Below are 27692 nucleotides of genomic sequence, written 5' to 3' on the forward strand. Positions count from 1 at the left end.
CCCAGGCAGAGATGGAGCGGACTCTGGGCCCGGCAGGCGGGGGTGCGGTGGCAGTGCCCCCCTCGAGGGGCCCTTAGGGGGAGACCCCAGCAGGGCTGTGCCTTTAGGACAGAGTCGGGCTGGGAAAAGGCCTCGTCTTGGTGATCTGACTCCAGCCAGCCCTTCTGCAAGCAGACGGGGTGGGGGCCTTGTGGACATCCTGGAAGAGGTCACCGACGGCTTAGTGACTGTTGAGGCACCACCGGCAAAGCTCTGGGCTGGGTGTGCAGGAAAACCCTTCTCGTGACTTGGTGCCTCGTCCCCGGGGCTAGTGAAATCAGTGCTGGGCTCAGGGACTTGCACGGGGCTCACTCTGTGTCTGTCCCCACAGGCTGCCCACCCACCACAGGCCTCTCGTGGGGGAGGCCTAGATGCCTGCACACGCACGCACACACACACACACACACACACACACACACACACACACACACAGAGCAGCAGCCAGCTCTGGTGCCCCAACAATGCCAGGAAGTCTAAGATGGCAGAGGGGCCAGAGCCATAGTACAGCGTGGAAGGCGTTTGTCTTGCACATGGCTGACCCGGGTTCGATCCCTGGCATCCCATAGGGTACCCCGAGCACCGCCAGGAGTGCAGAGCCAGGGGTAAGCCCTGAGCATCGCTGGGTGTGACCAAAAAAGCAAAAATAAAATAAAATAAAAATGGCAGAAAGAGGCAAAAGTGGGGGTGTGGGGCTCAGCAACAGAGCCCAGACCCCAGACCGTCGGGGGTCCCGGGTTCACCCCCAACCCCACCCAAAATGAGATGAATAAGATACAGAGAAATGATAAAATGGGGGTGGGGGCGGAGAGCAGCAGAGAATGCAGCAGGAAGGGCCCTTGCCTTGCACAGGGCTGACCCGGGCTCAGTCCCCAGCACCCCGAGCCCCACGGGGAGTGACCCCCGAGAGCAGAGCCAGGAGTCAGGCCTGGGCACTGCCGGGTGGGGGGGACCCCAAAAGCAAAGAAAAAGATGAAAGGGCATGAAGGTTAGGGCGGAGACAGCGCGGGGAGGGGGCTCGGCAAGTCGTGGCTGTCCACTGCTCCCGAAACACAGTGGCGGGGCCCCTGGGCTGCAGGGGCCAGGTGGGCAGCAGCTGGCCCTGGGGAGCAGCCTCGCCTCATGGTTTTGCAAGTGAACTGGGCACCTGTCTGCAGCCCGGTCTCAAGGGCGCCCCCTGCTGGCTGTGTGTGTGGGGCTTGTGACTTCGTTCCCTCCTCTGGGGCCAACAGCGACTCCTGTCCCTTTGTACCGCCTGTCCTCAAGCTGTGTGGCCTTGGATAAGTCGCTTAACCTCTCTGTGCCCTGGAAAACAGGGTGGTACGTGGGCTTCCTCCTGCTCCTCTGATGAGGCCCCTGTCCAGGAGGCTGACCCTATAGAGCCTCAGAGACCCGTTGTGAGGGTGGGGGGGAATATGGGGGGGTCCAGCCCCAGGAAAGCCTGAGAGTGGGGAGAGGCACTGATCCGTCCTAAGTAATTCCCTCCTTTGAGAACTGCGGCCAGGTGCCTGGGAGCAGGCCGAGGGTCCATAGTGGGTGTTGGGGGAGCAGCAGGGCTGCTGCCGGCCACTGGGAGAAGCCCCCTTCTCTCCCACCGCCCCCCTTCTCTCTGCCTCTGAGCCCCCGGAGAGCTTGCTCAGGCCTCCAGCCTACTGTTCACACGCTTCCTCTCGCCGTGCCAAGCACCGGGCTCGCTGCTCTGGGGAGACGGTGTGGACGCTGCTGGGGGCTCCGATTCTGCCGGCCCGAGGGTCCTACTCCAGCCCCGCCTCAGTCTTCACGGGCTCTTCCCACCCACCACAGCTCCAAGGAGGAGGCACACGGCCACGAGCGGGTCCTTTCCACAGGTGCAGATTCTGGACGTGGACCGTGTGTGTGTGTGTGTGTGTGTGTGTGTGTGTGTGTGTGCACGTGCATGCGTGTGTGTGTGTGGGGGGGAAGCTGGACACTCACGTCTCATCTTTGCCTCTCCACCCAGAGTGCTCCCCCCGCCCCCATTTCTTGCCTTGCACCTGCTTCAGGAAGACCCAGGGGCAGAGGGACTCGGGCCTTCACCCAGGGCCTACCAAAGGCAGGAAGATGCAAGAAGAGGGGCTGGAGTGATAGCACAGCGGGGAGGGCATTTGCCTTGCATGTGGCCAACCCGGGTTCGATTCCCAGCATCCCATATGGTCCCCAAGCACCACCAGGAGTAATTCCTGAGTGCAGAGCCAGGAGTAACCCCTGAGCATCGCTGGGTGTGATGCAAAAAGGAAGGAAGGAAGGAAGGAAGGAAGGAAGGAAGGAAGGAAGGAAGGAAGGAAGGAAGGAAGGAAGGAAGGAAGGAAGAAAATGCAGGAAGAGAGGCCGGACAGGCTAGGAAGACGGCCGTGACAGCCACTGACCACTTCCTCTGGCACGGAGTCTGGTGGGAACATTGACAACCCGGATACACTGCAGGTTACCCGTGCGAAGGTCCCTGTCTGGGGGGTGTGGGGATGTCCCGTGCCCGCAGGCTAGGCTGGCGGCGGCCTGGCTCTCTCGGGAGGCCACATTTTAAGATGCGGCTCGGGGCTCGGGACCCCAGGCCACGTGCTCTACATACATGCACTAGATCCGGAGTTGTTTTTAATTAATTATTTTTATTTAGTATTTGGACCACGCTCAGCAGTACTCAGAGGTTCCTCCTGGCTCTGCACTCAGGAATTACTCCCGGCGGAGCCACGGGACTCTATGGGATGCCGGGGATCGAACCCAGGTTCCCCACATGCAAGGCCAATGTTCTTCCCGCTAGATTGTCGCTCCAGCACCTAGGTCTTGAGTTTAAGCCCCAACATTGCCAGGCACGCCCCGATGGTCCCGGACCCACAGTGCTCATGCAGTACCACGTGGTCGGGTCTGAGCACTGAGCCTCTGGCCAGTTGGTGGGCTCAGTAACACTCAGAGTGGTCCCTCGGTCCCCGGAGCACTGCTGGGGAGCACACACACATGCACACACACACACACACACACGCATGCACACTGATTACACTTACCTAAATCGCTCAGTGCAGCCACTGTTCACCCCAGAGGAAGAGAGTCTGTGTCCCAGAAGATTCCAGACTGTTCTGCGAGTGTTCTTGTAGCATCTAATCTCAAGGAGGGAGAGGTCCAGGTTTCCATGGGCAGGTGAAGACCCGGGTTCAAGTCCCAGCATCCCATAGGGTGGCCGGACCGTGAGACCCACTCGACAACAGGGAACGAGAGGCTGAGATGGGCCTCGTGCGTGGAGCTCAGCATAATAATGATGTGAAGTGAATCGTACGCCCGCCGCTCCACACACAGACTGTGCCCGGGCTCTGTGTCCACTCTCAGCTAGCCGGGGCCAGGCTGCAGGGGCAGAGAGGGGGAGACCACCCGTCTGTCTCAGCGGGGATGGCTGCTGCTCTCTGGACCAGCAGTGGGAAGGGTGAGTCGCGCTGGAGTCCACAGCTCTTTGCCGCCATTTAAAGAAAGCTGCAGGGGCCTGAGTGATAGCACAGCGGGGAGGGCGTTTGCCTTGCAGGCGGCCGACCTGGGTTTGATCCCCGGCATCCCATAGGGTCCCCTGAGCACTGCCGGAAATAATTCCTGAGTGCAGAGCCAGGAGTTACCCCTGAGCATCGCAGGGTGTGACTCAAAAAAAAAAAAAAAGAATAAAAGCTGCAGAGAGCTGGAGCAGGAGTCCAGGCGGGAAGGATGGAGGCGCTTGACCTTCCATGACCCCAGCACTCTCACTTGAGCTCCGGCGCTGCCTGCGGTCCCCGCAAGCACCACCAGGGGGCACTCCTGAGCACAGCTAGGAATAGCCCCTGAGCAGCGCCAGGTGTGCCCCCAAAACCAAAACAACGAAAGCTGCAGAAAAATGCAAATGAGGTTATGACGCCAGAAAGTGGGTGAGGGGGAGTGCTGAAGGGGTTGGGGAGGAGTTAGGGGACAGGAAGACTCTTCGGTCCTGACTGCTACGAGGGCTTCATGGCTGCAGACCTAGGGCAGACTTTTCTAGCAGGAAACAAGTGCTCATAAAACCCTGCTAGGTTCTGCAAAGATTCAAAAGAAGACAAAAAATTTAAAAAGATGGAGGGCTGGGGACACAGCTCAGGAATGAGGGCTGCATTTGCCTGTATGGGACTCAGGTTCGAACCCTCAGGCACTGCCGGGGTGGCACTGGTGGTCCCCACACTGGGGTGCCCGAGCAACCTTTCACCCCCAGATCCTAGTCCAGCCCAGTTGGCTGAGTATTACCAGGAAGCACCCCTAGGTTCCCCGAGCACTACTTGAGAGTCCATTCTTGAGGAAAGACTAAATGGGTATGAGGAAACAAGTCTCGTGGGGCTACGGTCCCAAGGCCCTTCACAGGGTCCCGCAGAGCTGCCCAGCACCCTTAATCCCCCACCCCTACTCCTGCCACCCCCACTCTGTCCTCTTTGGTCCAGCCAGACCCTCCATTTTCCTTCTTCCAACCTGTTAACTCGTCCCATCCTGGCCGGTCGATGCGCTTCTCGCCCCATTTTGCAGATGAGAACACCAAGGCACTGAGTGACTGAACTGGACAGTGTCTCAGAGGGGGCCGTAGCTGGCCTGGCTCCTGCCCGCTGCACCAGCTGAGCCTTTCTCTACCCATGACTCCTGCTCCCTCTGCAGCTCGCAGCCCCTTAGGGACCCGCCCACCCCTCAGGTCAGATATGGTCCCTGTTGGGAGCTCCAGCCGCACCTTCCGCTGCCCCGTGCCGGCACGCAGCCCCCGGCTGCCATTCGTGTTCGGTCGTTTGCCTTCTCTGCTTGAAGTGCCCTCGGAACAGCAGGAGAAGATGCAGCCAGCTTGTTTGTTAATGTGCCATTAACAAAGCACACTCCCAAACTCACTGTGTGTGTATGTGTGTGTGTGTGTGTGTGTGTGTGTGTGTGTATGTGTGTGTGTGTGTGTGTGTGTGTGGGCATGTTTGGATATACATAGCTAGATTGATAAAGTGAATGGCTGGGGACAATATGGTGGGTCTGTGTATTATTAGATGGGTAGGCTAGTGAATGGGCGGGTTTTTGGATGGAAGGATGAATGGATGGATGGATGAACAGATGGATTGGGTAGATGGGTAGGTAGATGGATGGATTATCAATGAGTGGATGGATGGATGGGTGGATGGATGGGTGGATGGATGGATAGGTGGGTGGATGGATGGATGGGTGGATGGATGGGTGGGTGGATGGGTGGGTGGATGGGTGGGTGGATGGGTGGGTGGATGGGTGGATGGGTGGATGTGTGGATGGGTGGATGGATGGGTGGATGGATGGGTGGATGGATGGGTGGGTGGATGTGTGGATGGATGGATGGATGGATGGATGGATGGATGGATGGATGGATGGATGGATGGATGGATGGATGGATGGGTTGGTGGATGGATGGGTGGATGGATGGATGGATGGATGGATGGATGGATGGATGGGTTGGTGGATGGATGGGTGGATGGTGTTATAGATGGCTGGATGAACAGTTGAGCCGGTTGTACTAACTCTCACTACTACGGTTCACAGCGGTGAGAACGTGTATCCCGCTCCACTCAGCTCAAACATCTCGTATTTGGGAGGTGTCCAAACACCACTGTCACAAAGACAGAAATCTGAAAGGCAAAGTAGTACCGGCTCCTCTGGGCTAGAAAGACTATTTGGGAAGCCTCAAAGAAGTCTGGCAACCAAACTAATAATAAACATGGCTGAACACTGCCAAGCGGTTGCCGGGAGCCAGGCAGTGTGCTTAGCGATGCCATTTGTCCATGATAAATGTGCCGAATGCCAGCCGTGTGCCAAAAGCCGTCCTAGGCCCTGGGGATACGGAGTGAGCGAAGTAGACCCAGATTCTCGTGCTTGCGGGGCTGTGGTCGGGGAGTGACCGAGTCCCACTCAGCATTCAGAGTCCGGGGAGGAGGATGCTCGTGAGAACAGAGCAGAAGCCGAGTGCAGTAACACCCCAAGATTGACGGCAGGAGGGGGGTGGATACGCTGAGTGTGCCACAGCAGCTGACACGGGGTCGGCCATTCCCGTGGGCAGACACTGCCCTGCTTCTTCCTCCCCTCTGACATCTGCCTCGCTAGGCAAAAGATAGAGTGTGCATGTGCACATGTGTGTGTGCATGCATGTGTGCGCATGCATATACTTTCACATGTGCACGTGTGTGCATGTATGTGGACATGCAGGTGTATGTGTGTGGTTGTGTGCACATGTGTGTGCATGTAAGTGCATTGTGCATGTGTATGCATATGTACATGTATGTGTGTGTGGTTGTATGTGTGTGCATGTGCAGATTCACAGATAAAACTCCTAATAGAAAATTGATCATTTTATTTACTTATTGGAGTGGGGGGTTGGACCACCATATCCCAGTGGTCCTCGGGACATTCCTGGCTCTGCGCTCAGGAATCTCTCCTGGCGATTCTCAGGGAACTCTACGTGATGCCGGAATTGAACCAGCTCAGTCACACGCAAGGCACAAGCCCTACCTCCGTGCGTTCTCTCTGGCCCTGATTGGTTGTTTTCATGTCTATGGTTTAGTGGCATTGAAGGTGCTCCCAGGGTTGTTCCCCAGCAATTGATCGTTCTGAGAAGAAACCCCCGGGAGACATCTTGGGCAGCTTGCTCACCCCTCCTCCGGGAACCCAGTTCTGTTCTCTGTGTCTGGATCGACCCATTCTGGACAAAGGATCAGAAATCTTACGGCATTACCTCTGTTCGCGTCTTCTTTCACTTGGGTCAGTGGTTTGGATCCACCTGTCTGAAGCTGCCACTTTACTCCTTTTGCTGGCTGAGTAATATTCCACTGTGGGACTTGAGTGCCCCTGGCTTATCAGTCACCCGTGGATGGACACTTGGATCCCCACTTGTTGGAACGTTCATGTTCCAAGCAGCATTATCCACATCTGTTGCTCTGCAGTTTTTCTGAGTAAATACCTTGGGACTGGTCAGGTCACTGACTTCTCGTACAACGGTCCAATATTTTCCACAGATATTCCGCCGCTTTTTCTTTTCTGTGGGGAGGGGGATTGGGGGGGCCACTCCCAGCAATGCTTACTCCTGGCTTACTCCTGGCTCTGTGCCCAGGGATCACTCCTGACAGTGTTTGGCGGGGCGGGGTGGGGACCCTAAGGGATGCCGGGAATCGACCCTAGGCCAGCTGCATGCAAGCAAGCACCTTACCCCCTGGACTGTCTCTCTGGCCTTCTCTGCCACTTACTCATTCCAACAATTTTTATCTTAGACTCCAGGGTTCTGGTTTGTTGTTTTTGTTGTTTAGGGAGCTACTCCCAGCTCCGTGCTCTGGGGTTGCTCCTGTCAGTGCTCAGGGCACAGTACTCAGTGCTCAGTACCGCAGATCAAACCCAGGGCTCTCACCTGCCGAGCATGCGCTCTAGCCCTCCAAGCCACCTCCCCAACAGCGACCGCTCTTACCTCTGTTTTCCAGAGGCAGGAACTAGCACAGAGAGGCCTAGGAAGTCGTCCAAGGCCACACAGTGTGGAACTGGCCAAGCAGGCCTTTGAACTCCGGCGAGCAGTGCCAGCACTCAGGGGTGACTGGGTCCAGCCCGGTTTGTTGGGGGAAATCCCTGCAGCCCCCTCCCCCGCATCCATCCGTTGCTCTCTCACTTCCTCCTCCTCCTCCTCCTCCTCCTCCTCCTCCTCCTCCTCCTCCTCCTCCCCTTCCCCCCTCCGGGCGGGCGCGGCTGCAGCCCGGGGCTGGGGGGACCCGCCACCACCGAGGTGCGGGCGACAGTTATTAATCCCGCGCTGGCAGCCGCCCAGCTCCCTGTTCCCGGTGCTGATGATTTTGTTCGGCGAGATTAATGTGCCGGGGTCAGCGCGCGTTCCCGGCTGTGGCACGCACGCCACGGCGTCGCCCAAGATAAATGGCAGGCGGGGAGCAGGGCCACCGCCTCCTCGCGCCTGTCTGAGTGCTCGGCCGAGCCTCATCAATCCTTGTCGGGGCAGAAGAAAAGCCGGGGTCTTCCTCTGCAGCTGGGCCGGGGGCTGGGGGGGGCGAGCACATCTGTCAGGGACCCCCCAGGGCGCACAGTGCAGATGCCGGTGCCCCCCCCACCCCCCACCCCTCCACCACCGCCGCCGCCCACTGAGCTTTCCAGGATCTCGGCACTCGGCCCAAAGGGCCTGGGGGTGCATCTGACACTGCCCCACGCCCGGGGCTCTGCCGGGCAGCCCTGGACACCTGGACCCCTGGGGCGGCCCCAAGGGGTCCAAGGCGGACTGGCCACGTCTCCAAGTTGCGGGGTGCCATGGACAAGGCTCTGAGGTTGAGCCTGAGTGCTGCCCCCCCCCCGCCTCCCCCCTGCCACAGCACTTCCCGGCCTGGGCTTCTCCGGTGGCCACGGGGGAGTGTGGGAGTGACCCTCGGATGTGGCCCTCATGCCCCAAATTAAAGTATGAGCCAGGCCGGACTCCTGCAGGGAGACCCTAGGGAGGGACCCAGGGCAGGGAGGAGGGGGGCAGAGTGACCATAGGGGTTTCTGTTTGTCACGCGGCCTCCTCCCCCTCGGGGAAGGAAGTCAGGGCCTCACGCCGCCAGCCAGCCCTCTGCTGTCCAGGGGCCAGCGCCATGGCCTTAGGGGCCCCCGGGACGCTCCCGACACTGGCTTCCGTGTGCTGACCTGGATGACCCCCTCCTCACCCCTGCAAAATCCCTTCCTCCCGCATGACCCCACTTAGGCACAGTGTCTCCTGCTAGATGCCGTCTTGGGGAGTCAGGGGGACTTGGGGGGTGCGCAGTGCACGGTCGCAAAGGGGTGGGGGGTTTGATGGCGCGTCTCATAATATGCTCTCTGTGCCCATGGCCTCGCTGGGTTTCCTGCTTGGGAATGGAAAAGGGCGTTGGAAAGCGGAGGAGAATGAAGTACCTGACTGCCTTTAGCAGCTGAATTTGCTATTTTGGCGGGGTGGGGGTGGGGGGGCACACCCGGCTGGGCGAGGGTCTGTAAATTCCCACCCCTGCAGTGCTCAGGGGACCGTGTGTGGTGCTGGGGATTGAACCTGGCCTGGCCACGTGCCAGGCAGACACCGTGGCTGATTCTCTCTCTCTCTCTCTCTCTCTCTCTCTCTCTCTCTCTGGCCCCAACAGCTGAAGTTTGTGGAAAGTGGATTATTGAGGCTTTTTATTTCTGGTGGGTGGGGGCATATGCAGTGATGCTGGGGGCTACTCCCAGCGCTGTGCTCAGGGGACCCCGTGGTGCTGAGGCCTCCTGCCGGCAGAGTATACCATCAGCCCATTGAACCATCTCTCTGGCCCCATTAAAGACTTTTGTTAGAGGGCCAAAGTTAGATAGCACAGTGGGTAGGGCACTTGTCTTGCATGCAGCCAAACTGGGTTTGATCTCCAGTACCTATGAAGGTCCCCTAAGTCCACCAGAAATAAGTCCTGAACACCACCAGGTATGTTTTCCCCCAAAAAAATGACTGTTTAAAAGAAGTCTTCTGGACTGGAGCAATAGTACAGCAGGTAGGGCATTTGCCTTGCATGCGGCCGACCCGGGTTCAATCCCTGGTATCCCATATGGTCCTTCAAGCGCTGACAGGAATAATTTCTGAGTGCAGAGCCAGGAGCAAGCCCTGAGCATCGCTGGGTGTGACCCCCCCCAAGATAGATAGATAAATAAATAAATAAATAAATAAAGTCTTCTAGGGACACGGGGGTCACCTGTGAGTTATTTCTCCTTCCTGATGGTCAATTCTGTTTTTGTGGGCTGAAAGGAGTTTAAGTCTTAGAATTTTCTCTTTTCGGGCTGGAGCTATAGTACAGCGGGTAGGGTGTTTGCCTTGCATGCGACCAACCCGGGTTCGATTCCCAGCATCCCATATGGTCCCCCTGAGCACTGCCAGGGGTAATTCCTGAGTTCAGAGCCAGGAGTAACCCCTGTGCATCGCCGGATGTGACCCAAAGAGCAAAAAAAAAGAAAAAATAGAATTCTCTCTTTTCTTTTTGCCATGCACCTATATTTGGTCCTCTTTTTTTTTTTTTAGATGATGTTTTTGCTCTGGACTCCATTTTCCATCGGCAATATCCATATAGCATTGTTGATCCTGCGTCACATGGATTTCTTTCTTGTTTGTTTTTTTGTTTGTTCAGTTTTGGGGCCATATCTGGTGGTGCTCAGGGATCACTCCTGGCTCTTTGCTCAGGACTCACTTCTGACATGCTCTGGGGACCATACGGGGTGCCAGGGATTGAACCTGGTCTGCCTCCTGCAGAGAAAACGCCCTACCCGCTGTACTATCACTCCAGCCCTTGATTGTTCTCTATGATGTGCCGTATTCCATTTCATTTTATTGGTTTCTTTGTTCGGGGTCCACATTCTCTGCAGTCACTCCCGAGAGCTGCTTGGGGAGCAGGTAGTATTTGAAAATCAACCCCGGGTCCCAGCCCCTTGAAGGATCCCCTTGACTCCATCTGTTTTTTTTTTTTTTTTTTTTTGGTGGCGGAGGTCACACCCAGCGATGCACAGGGGTTCCTCCTGGCTCTGCACTCAGGAATTACCCTTGGTGATGCTCAGGGGACCCTATGGGATGCTGGGAATCGAACCTGGGTCGGCCGCGTGCAAGGCAAACACCCTCCCCGCTGTGCTGTCGCTCCAGCCCCAACTCATTCTGTTTTGTTATTTTCCAGTTTTTTCTGAGTCAGTTCAGTGTTCGCTTCTAGATAGCATGACTGGTTTTATTTTGTGAGTCAGTCTTGCTGAATTTATCAAAAAGAAACTGATTCTTGGCCTTTTATGGCATGTTTTCGATTGTTTCGTTACTGTGTTTTGTTTAGTTATACAGTGTATTTTGTATTATTTCCTCAGATCATTTAAAAAGTTTGTATTTTTGTTCTCTAGGTCACCTTTGTGGGCTGTAGAGAGCTCAGGGAGTAGGATGCTTGCCTGAATGCTGCTGACCTAAGTTCAAGTCTCTGCACCCCGTAGGGCCCCCCAAGCACTGCTGCCAGGGGTGATCCCTGAGTGCAGAGCCAGGAGTGACCCCCTGAATACCTCTGATTGTGGCCCAAAAAAGGGAAAATTTTTTTAAAAAGGATTACCTTATACATAGCACTGCGTGTAGAGCATTTGCCTTGCATGCGGCCAACCTGGGTTCAATTCCTCCGTCCCTCTCGGAGAGCCTGGCAAGCTACCGAGAGTATCCCGCCCGCACGGCAGAGCCTGGCAAGCTCCCCATGGCGTATTGGATATGCCAAAAACAGTAACAACAAGTTTCACAATGGAGACGATACTGGTGCCCACTCGAGCAAATCGATGAGCAACGGGACGACAGTGCTAGGACAGTGTGACAGACTCCCATCCTGTAGTTCTCAGATTCTACCCGCCCAACCCTTTACTTATTTATTTTTAAATGTATTTACTCATTTTTTTTTTTGTTTTGGGAGGCACTCCCTGTGATGCTCAGGGGTTACTCCTGGTTCCCTGCCCAGGAATTACTCCTGGCAGTGCCAGGGATCGAACCCGGGTTGCCTGCATGCAGGGCAAGTCCCCTTCGCACTGTCCTATCACTCCAGCCCCCGCCCGTCCCTTTAAAGGGGAGCCAGTATCCTGCTGTGTCTGTTCACACAGCCCCTCTCGGCACCACCTGGGTCGCCAGCTCTTTGACCTACGGAATGATCACGAGGAGGGGCCCGAGAGAGGATAAATATAACAGGGAAAGCACCTGCCTTGCACGCGACAGACCTGGGCTTGATCCTTGGCACCCCGTATGGTCCCCTGAATCTGCCAGGAGCCACCCCTGAGTGCAGAGCCAGGAGTAAGCCCTGAGCAGCACTAGGTGTGGCTCAAAATCAAAGGAAGGAAGGAAGGGAGGGAAGGAGGGAGGGAGGGAGGGAGGGAGGGAGGGAGAAGGGAAGGAAGGAAGGAAGGAAGGAAGGAAGGAAGGAAGGAAAGAAGGAAGGAAGGAAGGAAGGAAGGAAGGAGGGAGGGAAGGAAGGAAGGAAGGAGGGAAGGAGGGAGGGAGAAGGGAAGGAAGGAAGGAAGGAAGGAAGGAAGGAAGGAGGGAAGGAAGGAGGGAAGGAAGAAAGGAGGGAGGGAAGGAAGGAAGGAAGGGGGGAAGGAAGGAAGGAGGGAAGGAAGGAAGGAAGGAAGGAAGGAAGGAAGGAAGGAAGGAAGGAAGGAAGGAAGGAAGGAAGGAGGGAGGGAGGGAGGGAAGGAGGGAGGGAAGGAAGGAAGAAGGAAGGAGGGAGGGAAGGAAGGAAGGAGGGAAGGAAGGAGGGATGGGTTCACTCAATTGATTGAGCAGCGTCTCAAGTGACGAGATCGTAGCTACCCACAGCGTTGGCAAAGTACCTTCCCAGCCGCCCCTGGGATTCCTTCATTGTTCTGGTTGGGGGGTCACGCCCCGCAGAGCTCGAGGCCTCACCTGGCCGTACTGGGGGGCCCCATGCAGCGCCCGGGATGGAGCCGGCCCCCCTAAGGATGTTGCCACACGCCAGGGGCAAGGACCGTCACCTCTGTACTAACTAGCTCTCCAGTTCCTGAGTGTTGGTTCGGGCTACATAAAAGTGACCACCACGGACCCGGAGAATAACCCAGTGGGCCAAGCATCTGGGAGATCCGGGCTCAGTCCCCAGCACTGCAGAGGGTCCCCTGAGTCCTGCCATGAGTGAGCACTGAGCACAGAGCTGAGAGTCAGCTCAGAGCACCACCGGGTGTGCCGCTGCCGCCACAAAAATACAAAAACAAACAAAGTACCTACCACAAGCCCCTGTCACACACAACGGCAACATTGGGAGGCTAATAATGCCCCAGTCGGGGAAGTGACATTTTCACCATAAACAAATGTTTTTTTTGTTTTTGTTTTTGTTTTTTTTTGCTTTTTGGGTCACACCCGGAGATGCTCAGGGGTTACTCCTGGTTCTACACTCAGGAATCACTCCTGGCGGTGCTCAGGGGACCATATGGGATGCTGGGATTCGAACCCGGGTCAGCCGCATGCAAGGCAAATGCCCTACCCGCTGTGCTATCGGTCCAGCCCCCTTTTTTTTTTTTTTTGCTTTTTGGGTCACACCTGGCGATCCACAGGGGGTTACTCCTACCTTTGCACTCAGGAATGACTCCTGACGGTGCTCAGGGCACCCTATGGGACGCTGGGAATCGAACCCGGGTGGGCCGTGTGCAAGGCAACCACCCTCCCCGCTGTGCTATCACTCCAGCCCCAAACAAATGGTTCTTGAATACTCAAAAGCCATCTGATGTTTCTTGGGTCTCTTCATAGAAACTCCATGATTCGACTTCCCACAGGACCTTTTCATTCACGGCACATGGCTCTTTGGACAGGCATCTGGGCCCTGCCCGTGAGGTGTCCTGCGCCGGGCACTGGTGCCTCTCCCTCGGTGGTCACTTCCCAGAACAGGTTCTCGTCACAGCCCTGTGCCCCAGACTTGGTGCCCACGCGGGGAGCTGGCAGGTGGCTCCGTAGACTGGAGCCAGTGGGCTGACTCAAACATCAAGATGCTTTAGGGCCACACCTGGCGATGCTCAGGGGTTCTGATGTCGGTGGGTCCCACGGGTGACTTACGTGAAGCGGGGAGGAGAAAGACAGTCACTTTCTCCCCAGCCACCTCTACCACCCGGGACCCAGAGTTACTGGGTTCTTGTCTTTGCTCGCGGAAAAGAATTTCAGGAGTAGACAAGCAGTGAAGTAACAGATTTTATTTAGAGGCTTCTGAGGGAAGGAGGAAGGGGTAAGTGGGAGAGAGAATAGTAAGAATAACGCGCTCAAGAGAGAACGCGGGCTTCTCCAAGGGTGGAGGAAGCTCTACACACATCCTAGCACTGGACACGAAAGTATGAGAGTCCACATCTCAAGGGGGGAGATGCGGGCGACACATGTGCTCGGGCACCACATGTGCTCGGCCACGTGGGCACAAGCAGCACATGGGCTCAGGCAGCATATGCGCGCACTTCCTTTGTTCAAGGTGGCCTTTATAGGGTTTCTTCAACCTGCCCCCACGTGGGGCTTCTTCCCAGGTAAAAGTCCGTTACTAAGGAGGTTACCAGGGAGGTTGGGAGTGGTGATGGTCTTCTTTAGAAGGTCTTATCAGGTCTGTTTTCTGTATCCACAGAGTGGGTCAGTCTCAGGATTCTCCTTCCCAGTGACTTTGTTAATCTGTTTCATTGCCAAGGGCCTTTCTCTATCTACCTGCCTACATCAGTTCCTCCTGGCTCTGCACTCAGGAATTACTCTGGCGGTGCTCGGGGGACCCTATGGGATGCCGGGGATCGAACCTTGGGTCGGCTGCGTGCAAGGCCAACGCCCTCCCCGCTGTGCTATTGCTCCAGCCCCAAACTCAAGATGCTTATGCTGAGGTGGGACCTGTGCTGCACCCACTGTCTCTGTCCCGGGTGACGGTCCCTGCTTCGTAGATGAGGGACCCGAGGCTCAGCAAGGCGTGTTCACTTACCCAGGGCCACACAGCAAGTCGCCAGCAGAGCGTGGGCAGGAGGCAGGTCCCCCAGACTTGGAGGGGTGCCCCGAGGAACCTCGAGGATGATAATAGAATAAATACCCGCGGACAGCATAGAACAGGAGTAGTAACAAGGGTGTTGTTTGGAGATGTCGATAGGATTTGTAAAATACCTTCACAGCAACACCTGGCACGCTGGTGGTGTTTGGGACATTCACTGGCCTGCGTGCATCAGAGGTGCTCCCCACCCCAGCCTATGAGGTGCTCTTCATCATCCCCCAAATGCAAGGGCGGAAACTGAGGCACAGAGGGCGAGGGGCGGGGTCAGCTCTTAAGCGGCAGGGCTGGGATTTAAACCGGCCGTCTGGTCCAGGCTCCCCGCACCCTAACTGTGACACAGCCCCTGTGGCCCACCTGGGTCCTCCCCTCCCCCCAACACACCCCGTTCCCCCTCTGTCTCAGCCTCCCCCCCTGCACATCATTCTGTTCTTGTTTTGTTCTGTAGGTTTCCTCCCCTCTGTTCCCGGGGAGACTCTAAAGGTTCCATTCTGCCGCCAGGGGACATGGGAGGGACAGGGCGGTGACACCTGGGATTTCCCTAACCCCAGCCTCTGCCCTTTGGGGGCTGGGAGGGGGGGTGCCCGGCGCTTTATTTATTTATTTATTTATTTCCCAGCCCTGCGGGGCTCCCCTCCCCCCCCAGCTGTTGCCCCCCGCGGGAGAGGAAGCAGGGCGGCAGACAATAGGGGCCAGGGCCCCGCCACATGGCCCCCGCAGTTTAATTTCCTTTAATTCATTTTCTATTGAACCAAATGATACTGTTTGTTTTTAATGGCCCGCGCTCAGCGCGGGGGAGGGGCGGCGGCCCCTCCTGGGGAATCAGGCCCCAGCTGCGCGCCCCTCCCGCCCCTCCCCGCCCCTCCCCTCCCCTCCCCTCCCCTGCAAAGCGCCTGTCTGAGGGAGCGCGCCCGCCCCCAGGGACTGACCCAGGGCTGTCCCGGCACGCGCCCCCCGCCCCCAGCCCTCGGGACCCAGCCGCCACCCGCCCTCCGGGTGCCCCAGGCCAGAGCAGAGCCCCTCCGTGGATGGGAGGCCGAGGGTGGGGGTGGGCGGGGGCGGGGGGTTACTGACCTGCTGCCAGAATCCTTTTCCCCCCTGGCTGGGCAGCCACTGGCGCGTGAGGCCAGGGGTCTGGGGACCCCCAGCACCTCCGGAAACGGCCCCTAGGTGGTACCCGCTCCTCGCAAGTGCAGGTACTGCTCCTATAGGTGCAGGGGCCACCCCTTGCAGATTAGGGGGCGGCGCCACCCCCAGAGTAAGGGACCGTCCCTTGCAGGTTAGGGACTGCCCTTTGGTTTGGGGTTTGGGTTTGTTTTTTTAGCTTTTTGGGGTCATATCCGGAGATGCTCAGGGGTTCCTCCTGGCTCTGCACTCAGGAATCACTCCTGGCGGTGCTCGGGGGAGCATAGGGGATGGTGGATGCTGAGGATCGAACCCGGGTAGGCCATGTGCAAGGCAAGCGCCCTCCAGGAGGGACCATCGCTCTGGCCCCAGACGCCCCGCCCCTGTGAGTGAGGCCTGCCCCCTGCAGGGACGGTATCACCCCCTGCAGTGCAGGTGCCCCCCCCCTTGTGGGTACAGATGCCGCCCGCCGTCCTTGGGGGTCCCTGCCAGCGCCCTTGGCAGTGGCGCAGGATCTGACCTGCCTGTGACTGGGGCCAGACCCGACCTGCTGTGTAGAGAGCTCTCTGCAGGGGGTGATACCGTCCTTTGGCACAGAGCAGCTGACCCCAGCCCAGGGGGACCGTCCAGGGCCGAGTCTCCTCCCAGCTGCTCCTTCTGTGCAGTTCCCCGCCGGCTCCGAGCCGGGCCTAGATCTTTCAAGGCTTGTGGTGGGCCCGGGGCAGTCACCCCGGGGTGTCTCTGGGGGGGGCAGAGAAGGCGCCCCAAGCAGCACCCTGCAAAGTGCAGGAGTCAGCCAGACCGTGGCAAGCCTGCGGAGGGGCTTGGGGTGCAGGTTCCCGCTCTTGGTCGCTGGGCAGGGCGATGCCAGCCATCTCGTTCCCCGGGCACACCCGGGACAGGACGGTGTCCCCGAAGGGAGCGAAGGGACACCCACCCTGCACTCCCCCCCCAGGGCACCCTCGCTGTGCTCCTCCCCCCTGAGCCCAGCCTCCCCACGCTCCCCACCAGGTCACCCTCCCCTCGCCCGCTCCCCCTCCCCCCACCCCCCCGCTTCCCCCCCCCCCCCCCCCCCCCCCCGCCCCAGGCCAGGTTCTGGTAGGCAGCGGCTGCCCCTACTGGGTGCAGCGGGGATTAATTAGCCGGCTAAGTGGTGATTAGTTTGCTCTTCTCCAGCTAAATGATTAGGGAGGAGGCCCAGCTCCCTGAGGCAGACTCGGAGGCGTCCGGTCCTTCCTCCCTCATCGTGAGGGGGGGGGGGGGGCCGTGGGGGGGCTTCCTGTGGAGAGGGACCGGGCCTGTGCTCAGGTCCCTCAGCTGTGCCTCCTTGGCCCGGGGCCAGGACAGGTTGCCGCTGAGGTGGGACCCAAGGGTCCCCCACCCATGGCATTTCCCAGCACGCGGCTGGGCCAGACAGGTTGCAGGGTCCGCTGACGTGAGCCAGGGTGCAGCGGGCTGCGGGAGCCCAGTCTCGGCCGTTCCTGTCAGCATCACCCTCCCGCTAGTTCAGTGTGCCTCAGTTTCCCCATCTGTAAGAGAAGGGGGCTGAGGCTGCTCTACCTCTCGGGATTTTTGTTTTGTTTTGTTTTACGTTTGGGGCCACACCTGACGATGCTCAGGGGTTTTGTCTGGCTCTGCATTCTGGAATCACTCCTCGTGGTGCTCGGGAACCCTATGGGATGCCTGGATCGAACCCGGGTCAACAAGGCCAGGGCCCTCCTGCTGTACTACCGCTCCGGCTCCATCAGAGTCTGGGGTTGAGGGCACCCAGAGAGCTTCCTGCAGCTGCTCCGAGAGTGTTTTCCCAGCGCCCGCCCTTCCAGCCCAGGGCTCTGCAAACTCTACTTCGGGCTCCCGGGTGCCCCCGGCGAGCTACGGGCAGGGCGCCTGGGTTAGTCCCCTCCCCGGGAGACTCAGCTGGGCAGGAGCTGGTCGATCCCGGGCCCCGCCTCCAGGGGGAGCCAGTGAGGAGCAAATGAGGTCGAAAAGCAAAGAGCGGCCCTCGAGGCAGACCCCCACTGCCGGGATCTGCGCTAAGACCGTTCTTACCCTCACTCAGGCTACACGGGAAGAGACCAGACACACACATGCACATACACACGTGCATACACATGCGTGCACGTGTACTCATGCACGCACACATACATGCACACATGGGCTCATATGCCCACATGCACGCACATGCACACACATACACACAAACATGAACACACGCTCATGCGCACATACACACATGCACACACATGCACATGTACACGTGGACTCATGTGTGCACATATGTGTGCGCATGCACACATATACATACATACACACATGCACACACAGAGAAGAGGACCCACAATGAGCCCTGGAGCACTGGCATGTGGGGCCCGCTGCATCCCTGTCCAGGCGGGCACGAAGTAGCTGTGGCAAATCTGCAGCAGGGAGGACGTGTGCCCTTGTCCCCTGGTGTCTCGGAGAGGCCCGAGCAGGGGTTCCCGGGGACGTCTCTGTTGGGAAGCAGGGGGGACAGTCACCAGCCCCAGGCGTCCACACACAGGCCCAGCCTCACCGTGCAGAGGCCAGAGAGCATGGCCCAGGGCGGAGGGTCCCACCCAGGGCTGGCCCCTTCCAGCTCACACCCCACCCCCGAGCCACACCCTCGGCTCCCGCCTAGGTTGAAGCTTCTCTGCCCCCCACCCCCACCCCCCACTGCCTTGCTCTGTCCCCTCCGGGCCCCGGACAGCACCACTGGCCATCAGTCTTCCCTGACCTGCGGTTTCTGTCTGAGAAGCCAAGTGCCGCCTACCCCCCAGCTTCTGTTCCAGTTTTACGGGGCCACATCTGGAATGCGGGGGAGGGCGGGGACCCCACCGGACTGGGGAGTTCCCGTGCCACCAGTTGGGGCTCAGGGGGCTGTGCGGTGCCCGGGACACAGCGCTGGGCCTCACAGGTGCCCACGGGTGGGATGGAGAAGGTCCCTGGCAGGGCTGGGAGGGGGCTGGGGGGGCGGAACAGAGGCAGTGTCCATGAGGATGCATGTGCGGTCACTAGAGCACCTACTGGCCTTGCAGCCGATGGCGGGGCCCATCCCGAGGCCCCTCCAGTGCGCGTGGGCACTTGGGTGACGTAGGAGACTTTTCTGAGCCTGGTTTCCTGGTCTAGAGCAGAATTGGGGTGGCAGCAGGGGTGACAATCTGCCCCGGGGAGTAGTAAACTAGAGCATCATGGGAATGAGCCCTTCCAGTCTTTCAGCTCCTTACGTGGCAGCCAAGATTTATGACATGGTAAGGAAAAAAAAAAGCAGAAAAGTAGAGGAAAGCGGGCCAGAGAGGTATAACACTTCCACCCCACCCCTGCCACTCCCTGGGTCTAAATGATGCTGATGTTGTCATGGCAACAGTGCACGAGACAGTCCCCTTGCATACATGCATGCCAGGGGCTCTCCTGGTCTGCGTGCGACCGACCAGCCAACCAGTCAATCACCTTTTTTTTTTTCAGTTTTTATTGAATATAAAACTTACTTAGAATGACGTGAGGGGAGAGGAAGGGAGAAAATACATGTTCAAGGGAGAAGAAAGTGGAAAAAGCCAAGAAACACGGAGATAAGCTAGTGAGATATGTGTTCAAAGGAAGAACACAGGCTTGACCACGAGCAAGCCCCATGCATTATTTTATTCACCCATTATCCATCCACTCACTCACCTCTCCTCACATTCACCATTTAACACCCATTCATCTCTCCAGCCACTCATTCATCCATCCACCCACCAACCCATCCATCCGTCCATCCATCCATTCATCCATTCATCCATCATTGAACACACCCACCCACCAGCCATCCAGTCATCCGTCCGTCCATCCATCCATCCATCCATCCATCCATCCATCCATCCATTCATCATTGAACACACCCACCCACCATCCAGCCATCCGTCCATTCCACCTGTCCACTCAGTCATGCATCCATCCGGTCTTCCATCCGTTCACCCACCCGTTCGTTCAACTCCTATTTTTCTACCTCCTCTGCCGTGCCCCGCACTGGGTCCTCAGAACACAGCCAGGAGTAAGACGGGGTCTGCTTTCAAAACACTTTTGTAAACAGGGAAATCAGTTGGGGAGTGAGCACTGTGCTGAAAGCTGCCCTTTTCACAGAGGGTGGCCGGAGAAGGCCTTGCGGAGAAGGTGCCATTCATGCAGACTTTTCGGAGGCCAGGGAGGAATATCTGGGGAGGAGTGTTCCAGGCAAGAGAAAGAGAATGTGCCAAGCCTGTGCTTGGCAAGGTCAAGGGGCATCGAGTCAGCATGGAGCGTCATGGGTCTGTGCCTGTATTGAAGAGGTAGGGGTGTGTGTGTGTGTGTGTGTGTGTGTGTCTGCACAGGCACACACACGCCCTGAGGAACCCTCTTCTGGTGCCATGTTTTTTTAAACTTAATTTTACAAGATTGTTCACAGTAATTTATTACATCCCATATTCCACCATGACACCTTCCCACCACCATTATTTAGAATCTTCCCAACCACTACCCAAGCCTGCCCCAATAGCAGGCCCTAGATAATTTATTTTGTATGGCTTGTTATGAGGGCTGGAGTGATAGCACAGTGGTAGGGCATTCGCCTTTCACGTGGCTGACTCGTGTTCGATTCCTCTGCCCCTCTCGGAGAGCCCGGCAAGCTCCCGAGAGTATCGCGCCCGCACAGCAGAGCCTGGCAAGCTCCCTGTGGCATATTGGATATGCCAAAAACAGTAAAAAATAAGTCTCACAATGAGAGACGTTAGTGGTGCCCGTGCGAACAAATCGATGAGCAATGGGACGACAGTGGCTTGTTATGAATCATTCTCTAAAAGTGATCAAAACAGGTTTCCTTAGAAGAAAGCGTGTGAGGATTGTTGTATCTTACCCAGGAGCCAGTAAGCCCTTGTGTGAAAGCTTGCTAACATGTTGTTAGAGGTTAAGCCTCATGTGCTGATTATTTTTTTAAATTGAGTTTGGCTGCCTTCTACCTGACATCCTACCCAACGTGTGCTACTCCTGGTACATCAGTGGTGTAGAGTGTGAGATGTCACGCAGCCACAAATGTAGCCACATGCTCGACTCCTGGTGCCGTCTTGAAATGCCATTGCTGAGTGTTCAGACAAGAGGCCTTTTCCATTTCCTGCCCGAATCCCAGTGGTGGACTCGAGACCACGAGGGAAGAAGGTGCTGTCTGTCCCTCTGCCCTCTGCCTCCTCTGCAGCCCGGCCACCACCGCAGCCCTGGGCTCTAGAGGGCGGCCAGATGCGTCCAGTTGTGACCTTGCACGTCTGTGCTGACACGGAGACCGAGAAGCACATCGTCCCCCTGGGACTGGGCCAAAGGGAAGAGGCTGCCTTTCTGCAGCTGCCAGCGTCCCCGGCCACCAGGGGCTTAATCATCAACACCTTATAATTAGGCGTCTCCTGGGTGCCGGGACAGGGCCCTGTTTGCAAGGCTGCGCCCGATGTGCATGTTGCCGGGACACGTGACCCGCATCCTTCCTGTTCACGGGGCCGCGGGGCTGACGTCAGGAGAAGCGCGGCCAATGAACGCGGGTGCCGGCTGCTGCTGGCAGGGCAGATCGCGCCTCACACGCAGCCTGGCGTCCCCCGTGGGGCCTCGGCCCAGGTCAGGCTCAGCGGCCCCTGGGGCTCCTGCCCCGGAGAACACTGTCAGCCCTAGGCCTGCCCGCTGGCCTCCAGCTGAACCGGGCCCGCAAACCGGAGCTTGTCAGAAAGTGGGGGGCAAGAGGGAGCAGCTGGGCCGAGATGGGACACACTGAGACTCCCAGCCCACCTGGTGGTCTCAGCTCTGAGGTTTCGGAAGAAGGGAAATGCTTTTCCTGTTCTCTCATCTACAAATTGGGGGGGACAGATTTGTGCCTCGCTGCTAGCCTTGTGCGTCTCCTGCCTCGTGGAGGAGAGAGTCGACTTCAACGTGGGCAAGCCAAGTTTCTGCTTGTGGCTTCTTTTTTAAAAAAAAATAACTTGCGGGGTTGGAGAGATAGCACAGCGGGTAGGGCGTTTGCCTTGCACGCGGCCGACCCGGGTTCAATTCCCAGCATCCCATATGGTCCCCTGAGCACCACCAGGGGTAGTTCCTGAGTGCACAGCCAGGAGTGACCCCTGTGCATCACTGAGTGTGACCCAAAAAACAAAAAATAAATAACTTGCATCAGGTAAAAGGTTGACATGAGAGCAAATACACCCTCCATGAAAGAAGCAGGAGTTCGGGCCTTAGCAACTCGGTGCATGCTAGATTTCAGCCTTCCTCCCAGCCCCTGTGCTCCCGAAGGCTCACCTCTCCCTTTCCCTGCTTCTTCCGTGTCTGCTTGTTATGGTCCCTCCCTCGCCAAGATGCTTACTGAGAGGCAGCTGGCTCAGGAGTAATTCCTGAGTGCAGAGCCGGGAGTAACCCCTGAGCTTCACTGGGTATGACCCAAGAAGCGGGGGGGGGGGGGGGGGGAGGCAGCAGGCTGAAGCATTTGGCATTTGGGCTCTCTTCCCATCCACTCCCGGCTTCCTACCTGGTCCTCATGCTTGTACCCTCTTAGATACACACTGGGGCACTGCTGTGTGAATTCTAGTAGGTCTTTCAGCCATGTAGCAAAGTCAGAATGACTTAAGCTCTAAGTGAGCAGCGGAGGAATTTGGTCGGGAGTAAAGAACATGTACCAGGAGTCTTTTTTTATTTTTTAGTGTTTGGGCCACACCCAGCAATGCTCAGGGGTCCCTCAGGGATCTGTACTCAGGAATCACTCCTGAAGGTGCTTGGGGGAACCATATGGGGTGCCGGGGATCAAGGCACCCAGATTGGCTGTGTGCAAGGCAAACGCCCTCCCCACTGTGCTATCACTCCAGCCCTGATGTACCAGGAGTCTTGAACTTCTCCAAGAGAGGGAGAGAGTCCAACCTTAACACACACACACACACACACACACACACACACACACACACACACACACAATCTTGGTTTGCATCTCGGTACAACTCCGCCCTGGCCCAAATATTTACTAAGCATCAAATATTTATTGAACATCCACTGGATCAAGGGGGAATACTGTATTGAATAAAATGGACAAGGGCCCCGTGTAGGGGGAGGGAGGGTTATCATTAAACCTAAAGTTTCCCATTGCTCCAAGCATAAAGAGCATCAAACAGAATTCCCAGAGGATTCCTTTCGGGAAGCGGGAAGAGCAGTTTCTCGTCCCACGGTGCTGGGGAGACAATCCCAGGGCCTCCCTCCTGCAAGGCAACTGTGAGGACCCCAGAAATGATCCATGAACTGAATCACGGGAAATCAATCCCGCCTTGCAGTGAAGCGGGAAACCGACTCCCTCCCCCGGCTCTGCCCTTGGTGGATGGGCCCTGATGCAGTGCCTGTCTCTGCACCGGCCCTGGCAAATGTCATTTCCCGGCCGCGTGTCCCTGGAGCTGTGCTAGTAAGCCCTGAGTGATGGCAGGCTTGCTGCTTGCAAAAGGGGTGGTTGCCGAGCACCCCGCTTTGCTAGGTGACTGAGCGAAGGGCCCGGGTGACTGTGGGAGGGGGACGGGAGGGCCGCGCACTGTCCGCTGTCATCTGCAAGGCTTTGTCCTTCTCCGAAAGCAGGTGGTGTGGCGGAATACACGGGACCCCCCGGGCTGGGGAAACAGGCCTCCACTGGGCAGCTGGGCTTGTCGCCTCCCTGAGCACCCCAGGGAGAGGGGACCCCCCCCCGGCAGTGCTCTGGAGACCTGGGGCCCCACCCGAGATTCTCTGCCCACGAGGCGAGGCCAATGCAAGAGTCTGAGCGGCGTGACTGTCCCGTGGGCCCCCCGAGAGCCTCTTTTCACACCACACGGGCTCTAGTGCTCAGGAGTTCCTCCTGCCTCCACTCTCAGGCAGGACTCCCGGCGGTGGGTGCTCCGGGGATGCCGAGGGGGGATGCCGGGCCGGCAAGCGCCTGGCCCGCGGTTCTGTTCTGCAAACCGGCCCGTCGTGGGAAGGGGCTTGGGAGCAGAAAGTGTCCTCCGGCCCCGCTGGGCGCCCGACGGGCGTGGCCAGCCGCCGCTGACCGAGGCGCGGGGGCTTCGGGCACAGCTCGGAGGGGCTGGGACCCCCTCCACCGCCTCGGCGACGTCCCCGCGGGGCGGGGGCCGTGGGCTTCGGGGCCCGAGCGCCAGGGCGGGCGGACAGCGGGCGACACGCCACGGGCGACCCCGCGCGCGCGCGGCCCAGGGCCCGGGAACGGCGGGGGGGGCGGCGGGGACGCAAGGCGGCGGGGGGCGCGCGCGGGTGGGGGGGGCGGCGGGGGCGCGCGCGGGCCCGGGCCGGGCGCGGGGCTGTGACCTCATCGGCAGGCGCCGTCCCGCGGGGCCATGAGATCATGAGATGCCGGCGCTCGCCGAGCCGCGGGGACAGCCGGCCGCCCGCCGCGGTGATCTCATCGGGGCCCGTGGGAGGAGGAGGAGGAGGAGGAGCAGGAGGAGGAGGAGGAGGAGGAGGAGGCCCGCCCCGCCGCGGGAGGGGAGGGGGCGCTGGCCGCGGCCGGCCGGTGACGTCACCCGCCGCGCCCGTTGCCAGGCAACGCGCAGCGCCGACCCCAGGCCCCGCCCCACCCGGCCCCGCCGCGGGTTTCCAGCGTCCTGGAATGAGCTCGCTCGGCTCCTTTCTTTCCTTGGTGCTACTGTATCATTTGCATGCTGTGAAAGAGCTCCAGTTATAAAGTAAACAAGCTCGGCGGTCTGCGTGTGTGCATGTACACGCGTATGTGCCTATGGACGTGTCCCCATGTAGAATTCCTAACCCTGGATCCGGATAGAACCAGTGGGAATGGAATGGAATTGGGGCCCTTTAGATTCCCCCACCCCATCACCATCACTACCACCCCCTCCCCACGGTGGTCCCAAGGAAAACAGGTGACGTTGACTCTCATTTTCATCTCGGCCTGGACAGCCCCACCCCCCTGGCTGTGTCTGTTCTCGAGGCGCCCCCGTGCCCCCTGTCCTTGCCGTCCTGGTGCCCCTTAGATCAGGATCTCACGTGGCAGCTTCTCTTCTCTCTCCTGCCCGTGTTCCTTTTCCTCGCCCGTGCCTGCTCCTCCCCGCCCTGTATCCCTCGCTGGCGGCCTTCTGTCTACCCCCAGTCCCCAAGTGATGGAGAAGGTGGACACGGGCTGCCAGTGCCGCTCCCCCCTCCCCAACCAGGCCAGTGTTGCAGCTGTTGTATGCTGAAGGGTGTGTCACCTGGGGGCCCCCACCCACCCACCCACCCGCTCTGTGCAATCTGGGCTCCTAACAGACCCGCCCAGCAACCCAGGAGAACCAGGCGAGCCCTTTCCAGCCCCTTGCACCTGCCCAGCCCTCCCCACCCGGAGCAGGAAGTGTGTGGCCCAGTCGCCCGGGGCAACCGGGCACTAACAGTCCAGGGGAAGCAAAGCAAATGAGGACAAACCACCCTGGAGGCTGAGGAGTCTGCGCCTCCAAAGGGACGCCCCCAGCTCCCTGGAGGTTACTGCTTCTGTTTCCCCACCTTTAGGAGAGCTTCCCGAGTTCAGGTGCCGCTGGACCCAGTGCTTTCTTGCTGTTCTGCCTGGGGCTGGCCCCCTCACCTCTCTGTGCCTCGGTTTCCTCATCCATAAGATGGAGATGTTGCTAGCACGACCAGAGGGGGCTTCCTTACAGAGGTGCCGAGCCTAGGTCAGGGTTAAGTCGTTATTATGGTCCTCATAGTCCGCATCCTCATCCTCATCCCTGTCCCCTGGCAAGGAAGAGGAGCGACAGAAAGACAGAACCTTGGGAATACAGCCAGACCTCCAGTCCTGTTGTTTGAGCTCCTGGATCCAGCTCTACCTGAACCCAGGGGCACCTCGTCTCCCCGGCTTTGTTACCAGTTACATCTCCTTCGAGTGACCTCCTTCAACTGCACTTCCTGTCACTTACAACCCGGAAGACACTCTCCAATCGAGTCTCGTACCATAATTTCCGAACAGTGCCTAGACACCCAGGATGCCAGAGCAGAGGGTTGGTAGCCCATCGCCCAGAAGAGAGTGCTGAGGTCCAGAGAGGGAGAGCAACTTCCTCAGGAGCACGCAGCCAGGATGGGGGCACACCTCGCTATCTCATTCCAAGCGCGACTCTTTTTTAACACAGTTTTTACATTCTAAATATCTACATACAAAATCAGCTCCATGCTGCCTTCCTGGTCCACTGCCATCCTGTTTAACCAGGCTTAATTCATTTTGTCTGAAAGATATTTTGTACTTGCCAGATTGCTAGCAGAGGCTACAGCTCACACTTACTGAGTACTTACCATGTGGCAGGCACTGAACTCAGTGCTTTGCATGCATTAGCTCATGTCTCCTCCCAACACCCTCAGAAGGTTGGGGTTATCCTTAGCCCCAGATTACTAAGGAGGAAACAGAGGCATGGAGCGATGAGGTAATCCGCTCCTAGTTACTTACTTAGCAGGAGACAGAATTCAGACCTTCATCATTTTGACTCCAAAGTCCATGTACTTTACCGCTGTACCTGGTCAGAATCCAGGACCTCACAGCCTGCAGGAGGGAGGACCGGGTCTTAAATCCAGGGTCCTTCCTTCCTTCCTTCCTTCCTTCCTTCCTTCCTTCCTTCCTTCCTTCCTTCCTTCCTTCCTTCCTTCCTTCCATCCTTCCTTCTTTCCTTCCTTCCATCCTTCCTTTCATCCTTCCTTTCATCCTTCCTTCCATTCTTCCTTCCTTCCATTCTTCCTTTCCTTCCTTCCATCCTTCCTTTCCTTCCTTCCATCCTTCCTTCGTTCCTTCCTTCCTTTCTTCCTTCCATCCTTCCATCTATCCTTCCTTCCTTCCATCCTTCCTTCTTTCCTTCCATCCTTCCTTCCTTCCTTCCATCCTTCCTTCTTTCCTTCCATCCTTCCTTCCTTTCATCCTTCCTTCCATCCTTCCTTCCATCCTTCCTTCCTTCCATTCTTCCTTCCATCCTTCCTTCCTTCCTTCCATTCTTCCTGTCCTTCCTTCCATCCTTCCTTTCCTTCCTTCCTTCCTTCCTTCCTTCCTTTCTTCCTTCCTTCAATCCTTACTTCCTTTCTTCCTTCCATCCTTCCATCTATCCTTCCTTCCCTCCATCTTTCCATCCTTCCTTCCTTCCTTCTTTCCTTCCTTCCTTCCTTCCTTCCTTCCTTCCTTCCTTCCTTCCTTCCTTCCTTCCTTCCTTCCTTCTTACCTTCCTTCCTTCTTTTCTTCCTTCCCCCCACTCTCCTTCCCTCCTTCCTTCCATTCCTCCTCCCTCTCTCCTTCCCATCTCCCTCCCTCCCTTTTTTCTCCACTTATGTCTTCCTCACATGCTCAACCAGTAGTAACTGGACAGACCCCCCCCCTTCCTCTCTCCTAGCCTCTTCCTTATATAAGCTAAACTCAAGCTTCTTAGTTCTTAGCTCCTTTGACATCAGGCTTCTTCTTCACACCTGTGAAAAGCCTGGCTGTTGAACCACAAAGATATTAGGTCACTCATTCATTCACTCATTCATTTAAGAAACTGGATCGTCTGCTGGTATTTGCTAGAATTGGAATAAATGAATGTAGCCAAGAGCCCCAAATAATCTTGACTTTGATTAGAAGAGCTTATTTCTTTCCATGTAAAGTCCAAAGCCACGCAACCTAAGTCTGTTCCTCTTGACACCTTCTGGTTCACTCTGAACTAATCCTGGAGTGGAGTGGAGAGGTACGGGGGTGGGGAGGGGTGCTCCTCCTCACGGTCCAAGATGGATGCTCAAGCACCAGATGTCACATCTAAATTCCAGGCAGCAGGATGGAAGGAGCACGGGTGAGGAGAATAAGTTGAAAGAGCCTCTGAACTCGTCACCGGTATACCACATAGGCACCTGGTGCAAGGGAAGCTGGGAGATGGAGACATTATTCAAGACGCCTGTGCATCCAGGTGAAAGATGGAAGACTCTAGTGCTTAGGAGGAAGGGGGAAGCAACTGGGCCAAGCTCAGAGGAAAGACTGTGGACGGGATGTGGCTTATTGTTCTCTTGCAGTTCATAGTCCACCAGAGGAAC

General features: G+C 57.6%; 1 protein-coding gene across 3 annotated transcripts in view; it reads left to right on the top strand.

Moving 5' to 3' along the window:
- RNFT2 (ring finger protein, transmembrane 2) overlaps positions 1-27692 on the top strand; it is a 63540-nt gene that overhangs the window by 13416 nt on the left and 22432 nt on the right. The gene's annotated exons all lie outside the window — the stretch shown is intronic.

This window comes from Sorex araneus, chromosome 9 (genome assembly GCF_027595985.1).
Source record: "Sorex araneus isolate mSorAra2 chromosome 9, mSorAra2.pri, whole genome shotgun sequence".
In the NCBI taxonomy this organism is placed as follows: Eukaryota; Metazoa; Chordata; class Mammalia; order Eulipotyphla; family Soricidae; genus Sorex; species Sorex araneus.